Below are 14,091 nucleotides of genomic sequence, written 5' to 3' on the forward strand. Positions count from 1 at the left end.
GACTCAAGGGATGAAAACATAATTTTACCTCTTTATAGGTCCCTGGTAAGGCCTCACCTTGAGTATGCAGTGCAGTTTTGGGCTCCAGTCCTTAATTAAGAAGGATATTAATGAGCTGGAGAGAGTGCAGAGTCATGCAACTAAACTGGTAAAGGGGATGGAAGATTTAAGCTTGCCCTTCCTAGTGATGAGGTAATGGCAGATTCTGTTAATGCCTTTAAGAGGGGCCTGGATGAGTTCTTGAACAAGCATAGTATCCCAGGCTATTGTGATACTAATATCTACAGTTAGTATTAGTGGTTGTATATATAGTTTATGTATAGATTGGTAAGTATAGGCTGTGTGTGCTAGGTTAACACACAGCCTTGAACTTGATGGACTCAATGATGGTCTTGATGGTCTTTTTTCAATCTATGTAACCATGTAAGCTGTGTGGTAAATCCATAAAAATGCACTGTGTGGCAAATACAAGTTGAAATGCCTATGGGTACAAAGCCTTAATCCTTTAGGCTTATATAGGGAATGTCTTGAGCAGCCTTAATGTGGTTACACAAAGGAAGAGGAAGAATTCTGTATTCTCAGTGCTGTGACAGCATTCTAGTTAGTTAAGTTAGTTTTTTTGGCTAAGGATGTAGATGTTTTAAAGATAAATAATTCTGGTTTCAGGTTCTGGAATACTCCAGGTAAGTACTATTTAATCCTATTAAGTAAATTAAAAGCAGATTTCTTTTCTTTTTTTCAGAGAAAAATTATGCTCCTAGGACAGGTTTACTGTGGACAGGGCCGTGACTAGGGGAAGATAGCATGGCTCCTGCCTCAGGTGCACTCATTTGTGAAAAATAAGTATTGTTATTCCAGAAACTGCTTTTTGTAGTGTATAGCTGTTTTTGTCCAAATGTAATTACTATAAATCTTTTACAATCCATACGTGCCAAGAACCTTGCTCAGGTACATTTATGGTCTTAAGAACCATTCCTCTGTTGTCTCACATGCACTGCACTCCATGGATTCACCTGCAGATGCTTTAGTTTGTGAGGAGGTGCACATTGCTGCCCTTGACCTAGCTACTAAAGCTTCTTGGCACGACTTGCATCCACCTTACCATGGCAGATGTAAATACAAGAGTGGCTAATTACCCCTTAATGATATACAGAAAATAAGCTTTCAGGTTTAGGTAGGGTTGCCACATGGCCTAGCCAGTAGAATGTCAACCAAGGCCAGTATTACACATGTACGGGCAATATATGTGCTAGTAAATTTGTTATACCTAGCTGTTCCGCCCCTGGCCCCACCCAAACCCCTCTCTCTGCTCCCCAAAACTCTGCCTTATCACCAAATTTAGAATGCTCCAGTCACTTCATGTCCCAGCTGGCCCCTAAAATGTCTCAATTCCACCCTGAAACATCAAAAAATCCCTTCCTCTCTCCACTTGGCCCCACTATGCAATCGGCCAGTACAGACCGAAATAAATGATGGCAAACCCTAGGGGTTGTATTTATTACAATTGAAACAAACCTCACCGGTGATGTCCATAGCAACCAATCAGCTGTTAGATTTGAATTGTCGCCTACAAATTAGAAAACAAAAACATTGTGATTGGTTGTTATAGGCAACATCACCAGTTTTGTTTGTCTCCACCTAAGGTGGGTGATATTGGGCTAATTTGGCCCTAGAGCCAAATGATTTTATAACTCTTTTAGGTGGAGGGAAGAAAACAAAAAAACTAAAATAATGTGGTTGCCTAATTGTGGGAAAAATGCATGCATTTTTGAATAAACACGCCCTGCTCGCACCTTACTTGCTGTGCTGGCTGAAATACTTTGACCGGTTGCCTAATTGTGCACACCCTCTTCTAACTGGGGATGTAGCTGTGTTCAGAATTAAGCAATCACATTCAAAATCATGTTAAATAGGATTCAGCATACACCTGCCATCATTTAAAGTGCCTCTGATTAGCCTCAAATAAAGTTCAGCTGCTCTAGTTGGTCTTTCCTGACATTTTTTTAGTCGCATCTCACAGCAAAAGCTATGGTCCCCAGAGAGCTTCCAAAGCATCAGAGGGATCTCATTGTTAAAAGATATCAGTAAGGAAAACGGTACAAAAGAATTTCCAAGGGATTAGATATACCATGGAACGCAGTGATGACAGTCATCATCAAGTGGAGAAAATATGGCTCAACAGTGACGTTACCAAGAACTGGACCTCCCTCCAAAATTGATGAAAAGACAAGAAGAAAACTAGTCAGGGAGGCTACCAAGAGGCCTACAGCAACATTAAAGGAGCTGCAGGAATATCTGGCAAGTACTGGCTGTGTGGTACATGTGACAACAATCTCCTGTATTCTTCATATGTCTGGGCTATGGGGTAGAGTGGCAAGACGAAAGCCTTTTCTTACGAAGAAAAACATCCAAGACAGGCTACATTTTGCAAAAACACATCTGAAGTCTCCCAAAAGCATGTGGGAAAAGGTATTATGGTCTGATGAAACCAAGGTTGAACTTTTTGGCCATAATTCCAAAAAATGTTTGGCGCAAAAACAAAACTGCACATCACCAAAAGAACACCATACCCACAGTGAAGCATGGTGGCGGCAGCATCATGCTTTGGGGCTGTTTTTCTTCAGCTGGAACTGGGACCTTAGTTAAGATAGAGGGAATTATGAACAGTTCCAAATATCAGTTAATATTGGCACAAAACCTTCAGGCTTCTGCTAGAAAGCTGAACATGAGGTGGAACTTCATCTTTCAGCATGACAACGACCCAAAGCATACATCCAAATCAACAAAGGAATGGCTTCACCAGAAGAAAATTAAAGTTTTAGAATGGCCCAGCCAGAGCCCAGATCTGAATCCAATTGAAAATCTGTGGGGTGATCTGAAGAGGGCTGTGCACAGGAGATGCCCTCGCAATCTGACAGATTTGGAGTGTTTCTGCAAAGAAGAGTGGGCAAATCTTGCAAAGTCAAAATGTGCCATGCTGATAGACTCACACCCAAAAAGACTGAGTGCCGTAATAAAATCAAAAGGTGCTTCAACAAAGTATTAGTTTGTGTGTGCACACTTATGCAACCACATTATTTTATTTGTTTTGGTTTTTTTCCCTCCACCATTTTTGTACAGCACAGGAACCTGGCATTTTACCAGGGGGGTGTGTAGACTTTTTATATCCACTGTATGTGTGTGTGTATATATATAGGAAAGGTAAAAACTAAGTAAGCTTTATCAGAAATCTATATGTAAATACAGCCATAAACACAGAACTGCTGCTCAGTGTCTTCAGTGAAATGAAACACCACATTCCTTTACTTTTATTCTGTTTATGATCTTCTGTATCAGACCACCTGCCCTCAGAAAAATCCTTCAGGGCACAGCACAAGTTCACTCCTCACTCCCTCTCCCTTCTGCTCCCTCCTCCCATGCCTGCTATCTCTCCCTTCCCTTTCTGCTGTAATCTGAGCTACCAGCAGCCAGAGCTGCAGCAAGAAAGTTACTAAGACCAAGCTGAAATGACAGCTGCTATATTAAACAAACAAAGGGAGCTTCAACGGGTCATTATGGTAAAGCATTTTGCAGAATAAATATAGTGTTCTAGTTGGCATTATTGTGACTAATCTGTTGGCAATAAAATGCCAAAATGTCTATCATTCTCCTTTAAATATAAATTTGTATTTTAAAAAAAAATTGTCATATCTTTTTATTTTCTATATCTACTTATTTGTGCAGCTCTGTACTGCAGAATAATAAATGACTACTAAATATTTTCTTATACCAATGTTATTTTCATGTTAGGACACTGGCACATGCCTGTGCACCAGCGACTGCAAATGGCATTTAAATTAGGGATGCATCAAATCCAGGATTCAACCAAGATTCGTCTTTTTTCAGCAGGATTTGGATTAGGACAAATCCATGCCTCTGTCTGGACTGAATCCGAATCCATAAACTCACGTGACTTTTTGTCACATAAATACTGCTCAAAATTACATGGTTGTCTTTACCCCTTTCTTATCCTAATTTGCATATGCAAATTAATATTTGGTTCAGTATTCACCCGTATCTTTTACAAAGGATTCAGGGTTTGGCCAGATCGTAAAATAGTGGATTCGGTTAATCCCTAATTTTAAATAAATGGGGGGGCAAATTTGAGCATTTTGTCACCCACATACAGAGCTATTAAACACTGGGCTGACAAAACGCCCAGAAACAATACATGTTCCAGTGCCCCTAGGCTGAGACAGAAACACTACTACAGAAACTACTTGTACACTAACTAAAGGCTGCTAGCTCATAAAAACATGGTTATGACACACCTATGCTGGAACAAAGGAGGTGTGAAATGAAGATTTGTGAGACACTGTCTGGAAACAATAACTAACAAGAAACCAAATATTTACATTAATATCACAGTTTAACTAGAATATGCAATGTTAACACTTCCCTGCCAATGATGTAGCTGCTACATTGTTGGCAAAGAAAGTGACAGCTTGCCAACAATGTAGCACCTATGTTACTAAGTGCAAGGTTACGGGAAATCACCTTGCCTAGCAACACATTTTTTTCCTGCAAAACTGGCAAGAAAAGGCTTAATCAATCACAGTTTATCATTGTTATTTGAGAGGCAAAAAAGATTAATGAATTAAGCGATACCTAAGAAAAATAATGAAAGCACATTCTTTTATTTATCTCAAACTTTACACATAATTGTTAAAACATATTCAGGTGTTATAAGTGTTAGCTGTGGCCTAGAGACTGACCAGCCTTTGCATCCAATCAATAAAAGCATTGCGATTATTTTTCAGATTTTACATTGCCTGATAAAGGAGTCTAGCATTATGCAGCAGCCTTAAAAGGAAGTTGTATTTTACAAGGCAGCATGACTGTTCTCTGATCTCATACCATATTTCAATAACCACAAGTATCTATACTGTGAGACGAGTTCCCTAAAGGTGGCCATACACAGGCCGATTCTAGCTGCCGATATTGGTCCCTTAGACTGATTTGGCAGCAGGTGACCCATGTATGGGCACTTACAAAGGGCCTGCCCAAAACAAGTTGTTGATCAGACAGGTTTGATTTTTCATCGAATCTGTGCTGAATGTTCCTTAAATTACCGTATTGTGACTATCACAATAAAATTGCACCTTGGTTGTTGCCATAACTACAACAATATAGCATTTCATTATTATTTATCCATATATTTATATGGAGCTCACATGTTAAGCAAATAGAATAATCAGTGTATGCTTTAGGAATACATTGACCACACTTGTCTGATAATGTGGCACAAAATTGTATGAATTGCTCAAATACTGGGCAGGAAGGGGCTTAAACCCAAAATATATTAAACAACCTCTACCCTAACTTAATAGTGATATAAGCAACTTTGATGGCCGTTTTGAGCACCAATCAATTTGCACAAGGGTTGGGACTGTGGGTTTATATGTTCACTCTGTTGATTATTCACACTTGAGAAAGGGCACTAAGCAGCCCAAAACGTGTGCAGTGGTCTGAAATAAAAGTATTTTTTAAAGCAGTGAATCTGCATTAAGATGCTCTCCTAATGCCTCATTTGCCCCCACAGATGCACGCTCACTGGGCAGATGGAGACTGCTTGCATTACCATACTGCAGAATCCCCAGAATATGAAAATGCTGAATTCTTTGTGTCTGTGTCTGTACACCACAGTGTTTGCCGAAGGTAGGTAATTTTAACCATGAAATAACTGGAAATTCACAAAACTTGTGTTTACAGTGGAACAGTAACTTACATAGTTACGTAGTTACATAAGTAAGTTGGGTTGAAAAAAGACCAAAGTCCATCACGTTCAACCCTTTTAAGTGATCCCCAGCGCACACACAGACCCATACCGACATATCTATACACTCGCATACATAAATTATAGATACCAACGTCAATACTAGTATTTTCGTATCACAACAGCCTTGGATATTATGCTTGTTCATGATAATCAATCAGTTAACTCTAATAAAGCAATGGTCTGACTGCTATTGTTTACCACACTGGGATAAAATTTACAGCTCTTTTGCCTGTTCTACTAAAGCTGGCTATACACACACTGATAAAATAGTTTTGTCCGATTTTGGGACCGTGTGTGGAATTATCATCCCTATCATTTTCGTACCATGGCGATCGGACAGGTTCAAAAATTTTGGTCAGATAATGATAAAATCTGCACATGTATTGTTTAACTGAAAATTTCCTTGGGGGACCTAGAATGGAAGTCACTTTTGTACGATTTTTGACTTCATGTTCAGAATATCCTCCGATTTATCCTACAATTTCATTATGAATGTTAGTTTTAGATCATTGCATTTAAATGTATGATCGATTTTCGAACATTCATCAGAAGGCTAAAATCTGAACGTGTATGGCCAGCTTTAGGATTGGAACATTGGTACAGCAGGTTTCTAGATTGATACTGTGTTTTTATACTGTTGCTAATTCCCTTATTTCTTGTCCAACAAAATGTTTACTACCAATATTTAGTCTCTCTGCACCACAGCTTTCTAACAGGATGCAGTGTTATAGACTGCTCTCAAGATTTAGTGTGTTGCACAGTTTTTGATTTTGCTCAAAGTCACTGAGAGCAGAGTAGTGTTTTCCGAATGGTAGAGAGCTGCTGGCTGCACAGAGCTGGGGGTGTAGCTTGGGCTCTCCTGATTCATGCCAGTGACATAAATAAACATTTCCTTTCTGAGACTGTGCGAGATAAACAGAGGGAATGGGGGAGGGGGGTGGAATGTTATGTGTTTAAGGAGGGAAGGTGGCGTTAAATATTTCCTAGCAGTTAACTCTTAAAGCAAAAATGTACCCTGTAACATAAACCCTATACTATACTAGGACAAGCTTCGACAGAGCTGAGTCTTGTTGATTATTGGGGGATAATAATATGGTATCTCCTGATACTATATTAACAAGCTCAGGCAGTTCTGTCTTTTGTGTATGTAAATCCTTATATATATATATCAGTGTACATTTTTGTAATACAGAGAAAAACTTAAATAGTAAAACATGTTAAGAGACACAAGTAAGGAGGTTCCTGCCCCTTAGGTCTTACAATAAACATTAGTATGAATATTGTTATTTATTTTGTGCTACTTACATATAGCAGTACTGTATACTTTTACTATAGTTCAGACAGGAAACTGACAGTGCCATAAATATTTATACAGTTACTAAGATTAATTGAGATATGTTTATAGAGATTGGATGAAGGACCTTCTGCCCTGTACAGTTTACAGCCTAAGTGGGTGGGTAACTTACAGGCACAAATAGGAGGGTAATAAGCGATGCCATCCAAAATGGTTGGGGCATTGGCCTTTAAAGGAGAAGGATAGGCTAAGTCACTTGGGGGTGCCAAAATTTTAGGCACCCCCAAGTGTCTTGAATCGTTTACCTTCTACCCCGGGCTGGTGCCCCTGTATGGAGAGAACAGCACCAGCCTGGGGTAGCAGCGATCGCTTCCTCCTTCCTCTCTCGCTGCGCGCGCATGCGCAGTAGAGTGAAAAGACGAACTTTAACAGAGAAGTCTGCTTTTTCACTCTACTGCACATGCGCCGGACTCGGAGTAGCAGCGAAACGAAGGAGGAAGCGCATCGCCCCAGGTGCCCCTGGCTGGTGCGGTTTTCTCCTAATAGGGGCACCAGCCCGGGGTACAAGGTAAGTGATTCAAGTCATTTGGGGGTGCTTAACATTTTAGCACCCCCAAGTGACTTAGCCTCTCCTTCCCCTTTAAGTAGCAAGCATATACTTTACTAGCACTCCAAAAGTCTTTAACTTTGTTCAAGAGAGACTGAGGGGCGGTTCCTTAAGAAGGAAATAAGGGATGGAATTCCAGTTAGGAACAGCAAGAGAGAAAGCTTTAAGGTGTATTAGGGTGCAGACAGATGAAGGACTTTAGTAAGGCTCCTGCTTAAGCAAAGGATAACTCACAAAATCCTTCTTGTATGCTAATGTTACACCTGGTGATTCCTCTAACAGACTGTGCTACATTCAGAGGGGGCATTAGATGCCCTGTATGAACTACATTTCTAAGTACAGAACTCCCATGTGGCTGGCAGTACTGCATATTGAAGTTTATAATTTTAAAGGAACAGTAACACCAAAAAATGAAGGAGCTTTAAAGTAATAAAAATATAATGCACTGTTGCCCTGCACTGGTAAAACTGGTGTGTTTGCTACAGTAACACTACTATAATTTATATAATAAGCTGCTGTGTAGCCACGGGGGCAGCCATTCAAGCTGGAAAAAAGGAGAAAAGGCACAGGTTACATAGCAGATAACAGATAAGTTCTGTAGAATACAATAGTGTTTTATCTGTTATCTGCTATGTGTCTGTGCCTTTTCTCCTTTGAATGGCTGCATCCATGGCTACATAGCAGCTTATTTATATAAATTATAGTAGACTTTCTGAAGTAAACACACAACTTTTACCAGTGCAGGGCAGCAGCACATTATATTTTAGTTACTTTTATACACTTTCATTTTTTGGTGTTACTGTTCCTTTAAGGTGCAAATTCCCAGCAATAAAATGTCTCTGCAAATTATTTTCAGACATTGTCAGCTACACCAAATCTGGTTCAAAGTGGTCTTTTGGATGACATTAAAAGAAAACCATTCCCTCAGAATGAATACTTACGCAACACATAGTTTATAACAAGCTCAGTGACCTATTAAAGAATTTCACCAGACCAAATATATACCAGTAAACATTGTCCTTTTACATCTTTTACCTTGAGCCACCATTTAGTGATGGTCTGTGTGCTTCATCAAAGATCACATGACCAAAAATAATGCAGCTCTAACTGTAACAGGAAGGATTGTAAGAGTAAAAGACAGAACAGCCATTAATCGATCATATGATCCCAGGGGGCGGCCCTTAATTCTTAAAATGGCAATTTAGGATTACCCAATGGCACATACTACTGTTTTTTTTTTATCAAAATAGTTTATTAAGATGAAGCACAGTTTTACATATAAGCTGTTTTATGCCATATATTTTTATAGAGACCTACATTGTTCGGGGGTATAGTTTTTCTTTAAGGCAAGCCTACTCCACATCTTGAGACCTATGGAATGGGATTTTAAGTGTGCAGCAAGAGCTCTTCTCAGTACAGGATTGTGTGTGTGCAGAAAGAAAACTAAAGCTGGCCATACACGCACTGATAATATCGTACGAAACCTCATTTTGTACAATATTCGGTGCGTGTATGGCGAGGCGACCGATATAGCAAGAGGCTGCTGATATCGGTCGATCGGGCGGGTTAAAAGATTTTGATGGGGCGCCATAGAAGGCACCTGAGCAAAATCTGCCTTCAGGGCTGAATCGCCAGAAGGAGGTTGAAATCCTATTGTTTCTACCTTTAGGGGTATATTCATCATGCTGTGTAAAAAGTGGAGTAAAGCATTACTGGTGATGTTGCCCAGGGCAACCAATCAGCAATTAAATTTCAACAGTTAGAAAACCAAATCAAAGCATCTGACAGTAATGCTTCACTCCACTTTTTACACAGCATGATAAATATACCCCTTAATGTGGCCATACACATTAAGATCCGCTTGTTTGGCGAGGTTGCCAAAGAAGCGGAGCTTCTCCCTGCATGCCCACCTAAGGTGGGTTAATTTGATAGTTTGATAGCCAGCACAAAACAGCATGCACTCGTCGGACTCCAGGACAGCAGATAAAAATTCAAAAAAAGCTTTATTAAGGATAAAAACCTAACATCTTTTGTGTGACTGCACACGTATTCATAGGTACATCATTACATCATTCATAGGTACATAATTTGATAGTTTGGTCATAGGGCCAAATGATCGAATTACAATGACGTGCATAGGAGCCATTGGACCAAGGACTGTATCAATGAGCCGTTGCAGTCCCTGATCCAACGGGAAAGTCAAACCTGCCCAGTTGACACCTGGGTGAATTTCGGCCAGATATCGATCAGGGAGGCCCATTGGGGGTCCCCTTACACTGACAGATAAGCTGCCAAATCGGTCTAAAGGACTTGAATGAGCAGCTTAAATCTCCCCTTATGTGGCCGCCTTAAGATGGGTGCAGGAGGACATATTTCTTGTAGATTGTAAGCTCTTTTGGGCAGGGCCCTCTTCACCTCTTGTATCGGTTATTGATTGCTTTATATGTTACTCTGTATGTCCAATGTATGTAACCCACTTATTGTACAGCGCTGCGGAATATGTTGGCGCTTTATAAATAAATGTTAATGTAATGTAATATGACCTGGGAATTATGTGTCAACAGACAAAGCTTGAATATTCAGAAATGTGTACAGAATGGAGTGCTTGGATATTGTGGGATACAGTGTACAAAAAGACAAAAAGAGTGGTGTAAATATAGATTGCTTTTTTTTTTTTTTTTTTACAAATTAAAATAGGGCGTTGAATGTGCAGAGAAAACATATTTACCATGTGCAATGAGAAAGCTGGGATTAGGACACAGTCCTGTGTGTGTTCCAAGAGGATTGCTACAGATTTGTATGCATTCAGTGACAGAGCTGGGATGTAGTCTATGTAAAGCATGCTTGTTGAATGTAATGGAAATATATGAAGTAGTGCTGTTGATATAAGGGATTTTCTTTCATTTTTGTCATTATTCAGCAAACGTCTCACCTTAAGATAAAGCAGTCCTACCCCCCTTCACTTTTCATGCAGCATCGAGTGATGGAAACTGGCCTGGCTCTGTTACCAAGGAAACCGCACAGGAGACTGGCTGTTGCCGTGGAAACCAGGAAAGAGCTGATATCCATGACCCAAAATAAGACAAGAGAAAAACTGCAGAAAATGAAGGGACTTGAGTACTGATTCTACTTCTAGGTCAGGGCTATCCAACTGGAGGCCTGTGGCTGGATGCGGCCCTCCAAAGATATTTATGGCCCCCAAGTCTGCTTTAAGGCTCCATAGACTTCACTGTATGACATTGTCATTTTAATGTAATCCAGCCCTCTAACATGTTCTATGAAAATTATCGGCCCACTACTTGTGATAAATTATTGTTAGTATAGCACTGGTCACCAATGATATAACATCTAAAAGTAACTTGGGTAGCACACTGTCTTCTTTAGCTTAGTCACCAACTATAGGTCTTGCTAGTTTTATCTTGCAAAATAACATCATTATTGGGTACTGGGCACCATCAAATACATGAAGGTTTTAACATGATATTGTAACCATATACCCTTTGTTACAATCCTGTAATGGCCCTGAATACTGCAATTATTATGTATTAGCAATAGCTCTATACCACTGCAATCAGTGTTTGTTTTTTTCATCATCAAAAGATCCCAGCAGACTGCTAATTTTACTCTCTTACCTCCTACCATGAATATGACAGACCTTATAGCCTTACCCAGAATGCATCTATCTTACAGAATGTTATAGTAGAGCCATGGTGTTTTTACTATGGGTACTAATATCCTTATTTACTTTACTTACTCTCCCTCCCTCTCTGTGCCTTTCACACTCACCTTATTCACCCTCCCTCCCTTGGCGAGGGAAAGGATTTTCTCTCTCCTTCCTGTCTAGTCGCTTACTGCTGGCTGAATTCCTGAAGGAGAGGTGGAGCAGATAAACAAGGCAAAAGCAGAGAGAAGCAAAGAAGGCAGACTAAGTAAATGACTTTCAGTTTTCATAGAGAGTTATAGAGGCAATGATGCTAATTTCACCTTGCTCAAGGCTTGCACACTATCCCTTTAAAGCCAAACACATCCATAAACTATGCTTGAGGGTTGCAGAGTGAAGTTGTGTTTATGCAGCATGAATCTGAACTGATTACTAATCAGCTGTATGGCATGTCAAATGATTTCTAATCAGCCTTGCAGCATGGTGTTTGAGAGAACCAAAAGTGCTTGCTTGCCTGGCTCAGATCTCTTGTGTATACACTATAGCATAACTAAACCCTTTTCTAGGTTACTGTGTATTAGCTAACTTTAGACTGTCGCCCAAAGTACATTGCCCAAGTAAGGTTTTATCTGCCAAATGTAAAATGACTGCGGGATCATCCCCTTTCTGCAGCACATCAATTTAAAAGCAAACTCCATGCTGTGGGCTAAAGGTTCCGCAACTTATCTGCCTGTGTATATGTACCTCCCACAGGCCTACCCAACAGATATCTGGCTCGAAATTGTCCAGATCTCAGTTGGGCAGGTTTGATTTTCCTGCCGGATCAGGGGCCGCATCAGCTCATTGATGTGGTCCTTGGTCCGATAGACCATATACTCACCATTTTAATTGTACCATTTGGCCCAACTTAGTCTCTGAGTCTTTTTCAGCGATTTTGGGAAATCCCGCCGCCGCGTGTGCCATCCCGCCGGCGACTTACATGTTCGCCGGTGGGATGGCGGGTCATGGCAACTCGGGGAGATTAGTCGCCCGTGACAAGGGAGATTTGTCACGGGCGACTAATCTCCCCGTGTGCCAGAGCCCTTAGGGTGCACTTAATGTGTTCTGCACACACTACACACGCTTTCACCTTTTTCTAGAGATTTGTTCCTTTGCTAAGAAGTAAAGAGGAGCTTCTGTCATTTGGGATACCTGTATGGACCATTTACAACTACCTTGGTTTAGAACTGTGGTACTTACACAACTTGTTGATTTGTCTTCCTTATGTTTACGTATGTGTGTTTGTGTTTAGGGATATGAATGCTTTGCCTTGTATCAAGGTATTTTATATTATTGTGCTGTGTGAGTGAGTATATGTGTATAATATATATTTATAATAGGTATGCGTGGGGTAGGTTATGTTATGTATGTATATGTAATATATAATTTTCCAACACACCAAATATTGCCTTCTGCAAAGATAGTATATCCTGTCTTATACAATTCAGTATGCTGGGAAAAAAAAAGTTCTGGGAAAACACACATGCAGCTACCATTAAGCAAGTGCCATATTGCTTCCATTCCTACCCACATATGTACTTTGTGCACTGCTTTTACAAGCACACTGCATTTCTCCACAGGGGCCTTTGCAGGGGAATATATGTTGGCTTTTGAGGAGGCCCTTCTCGGCAAAAGATTGAATATTTTTGGGCAATGTTTTGCTTGTGTGCCCCCTCTCTCATGTTTTCCAGACTTTGGCCTGGCACGGTGCCTAGTGTTCCTGGCCCGTGGTTGGCGTAGGCATGCCAGGAATACAAGGGAGGATTATCTGGGGACAGAACAGATCTCCGGCTGCAGAAGCCAACATTTAACTTTTTAGTTGCCAGGACAGAGATATAACAGTGTTTGTCTTTGACATCTTATAACTAGGAAAATCCCTCACTGTATTTATCTTTTTCTCTTCTCTGCTAGCAGGGTTTTTTTCTCAGTCTCTCTTTTTTCATTGCCACCTTACACTGTCTCCACTTTTTTCTTTTTTTTTTTATTTGCTTCCTCACTTTGCTTTTAAATCACTCACAAAGCTCTATATTTGTCTCTACCTTTCACTTTCCTAATCTTTGTCTTCATTTGTGTCCTTATTTGTGTCCTCTTCTCCCGTATCTTTACCTGCACCTTTGTTGATCCCTTTTTTCCTGTCACTTTCCTTATCTCAGTTTCTAATCTTCTTTTTTTTCATTTCTTTTTTGCTACTTGTCTAAATGTCACTCTCCCCTTCTCCCTCACTTGATCACTTCTGGTTCTTGCTCCTATTCTCTGTTGCTTACTTCATCTCTGTAATTGCTTTAGTCCACTTTCCATTAATTATCACTCTTTCAACACCTTTACCTCTACCTGTCTGCCACACATATATAGGTTTGTTAACTATAAAATCATAGAAACAACACAGTATAAACACCATTTGTATATAGTTCTTGTGGTGCAAGTGGGGGCACCCCAAAAAAATACTCTGAAAGTACTGCCTACTCAAGGTAGTGACCATGGTTGCAACCTTCAATGATAGTCGAAGAAAAGGGGGTATAAACAGGAGTAGGAGGGGATAGTAGGGAGATTTGTATTAATCCAAATATAGTAATGTGTGAGTGTGTGTATTTTAGCAGACAACATACCACAGGTTAGTATTTATAAGGATATTAAAAGTCACTTAAATGTTTGTGCTCTGTATAAAAGCCTCA

At 40.1% G+C, this 14,091-nt stretch overlaps 1 long non-coding RNA gene across 1 annotated transcript; it reads left to right on the forward strand.

Moving 5' to 3' along the window:
- Positions 1–289: 289 nt before the first annotated feature.
- Positions 290–11,509, forward strand: LOC101730460. Its single transcript, XR_001925217.2, has 3 exons — positions 290–820; positions 5,582–5,697; positions 10,640–11,509. It is a non-coding gene; the product is annotated as an uncharacterized LOC101730460 (long non-coding RNA).
- Positions 11,510–14,091: the final 2,582 nt, after the last annotated feature.

This window comes from Xenopus tropicalis, chromosome 8 (genome assembly GCF_000004195.4).
Source record: "Xenopus tropicalis strain Nigerian chromosome 8, UCB_Xtro_10.0, whole genome shotgun sequence".
Lineage (NCBI taxonomy): Eukaryota > Metazoa > Chordata > Amphibia > Anura > Pipidae > Xenopus > Xenopus tropicalis.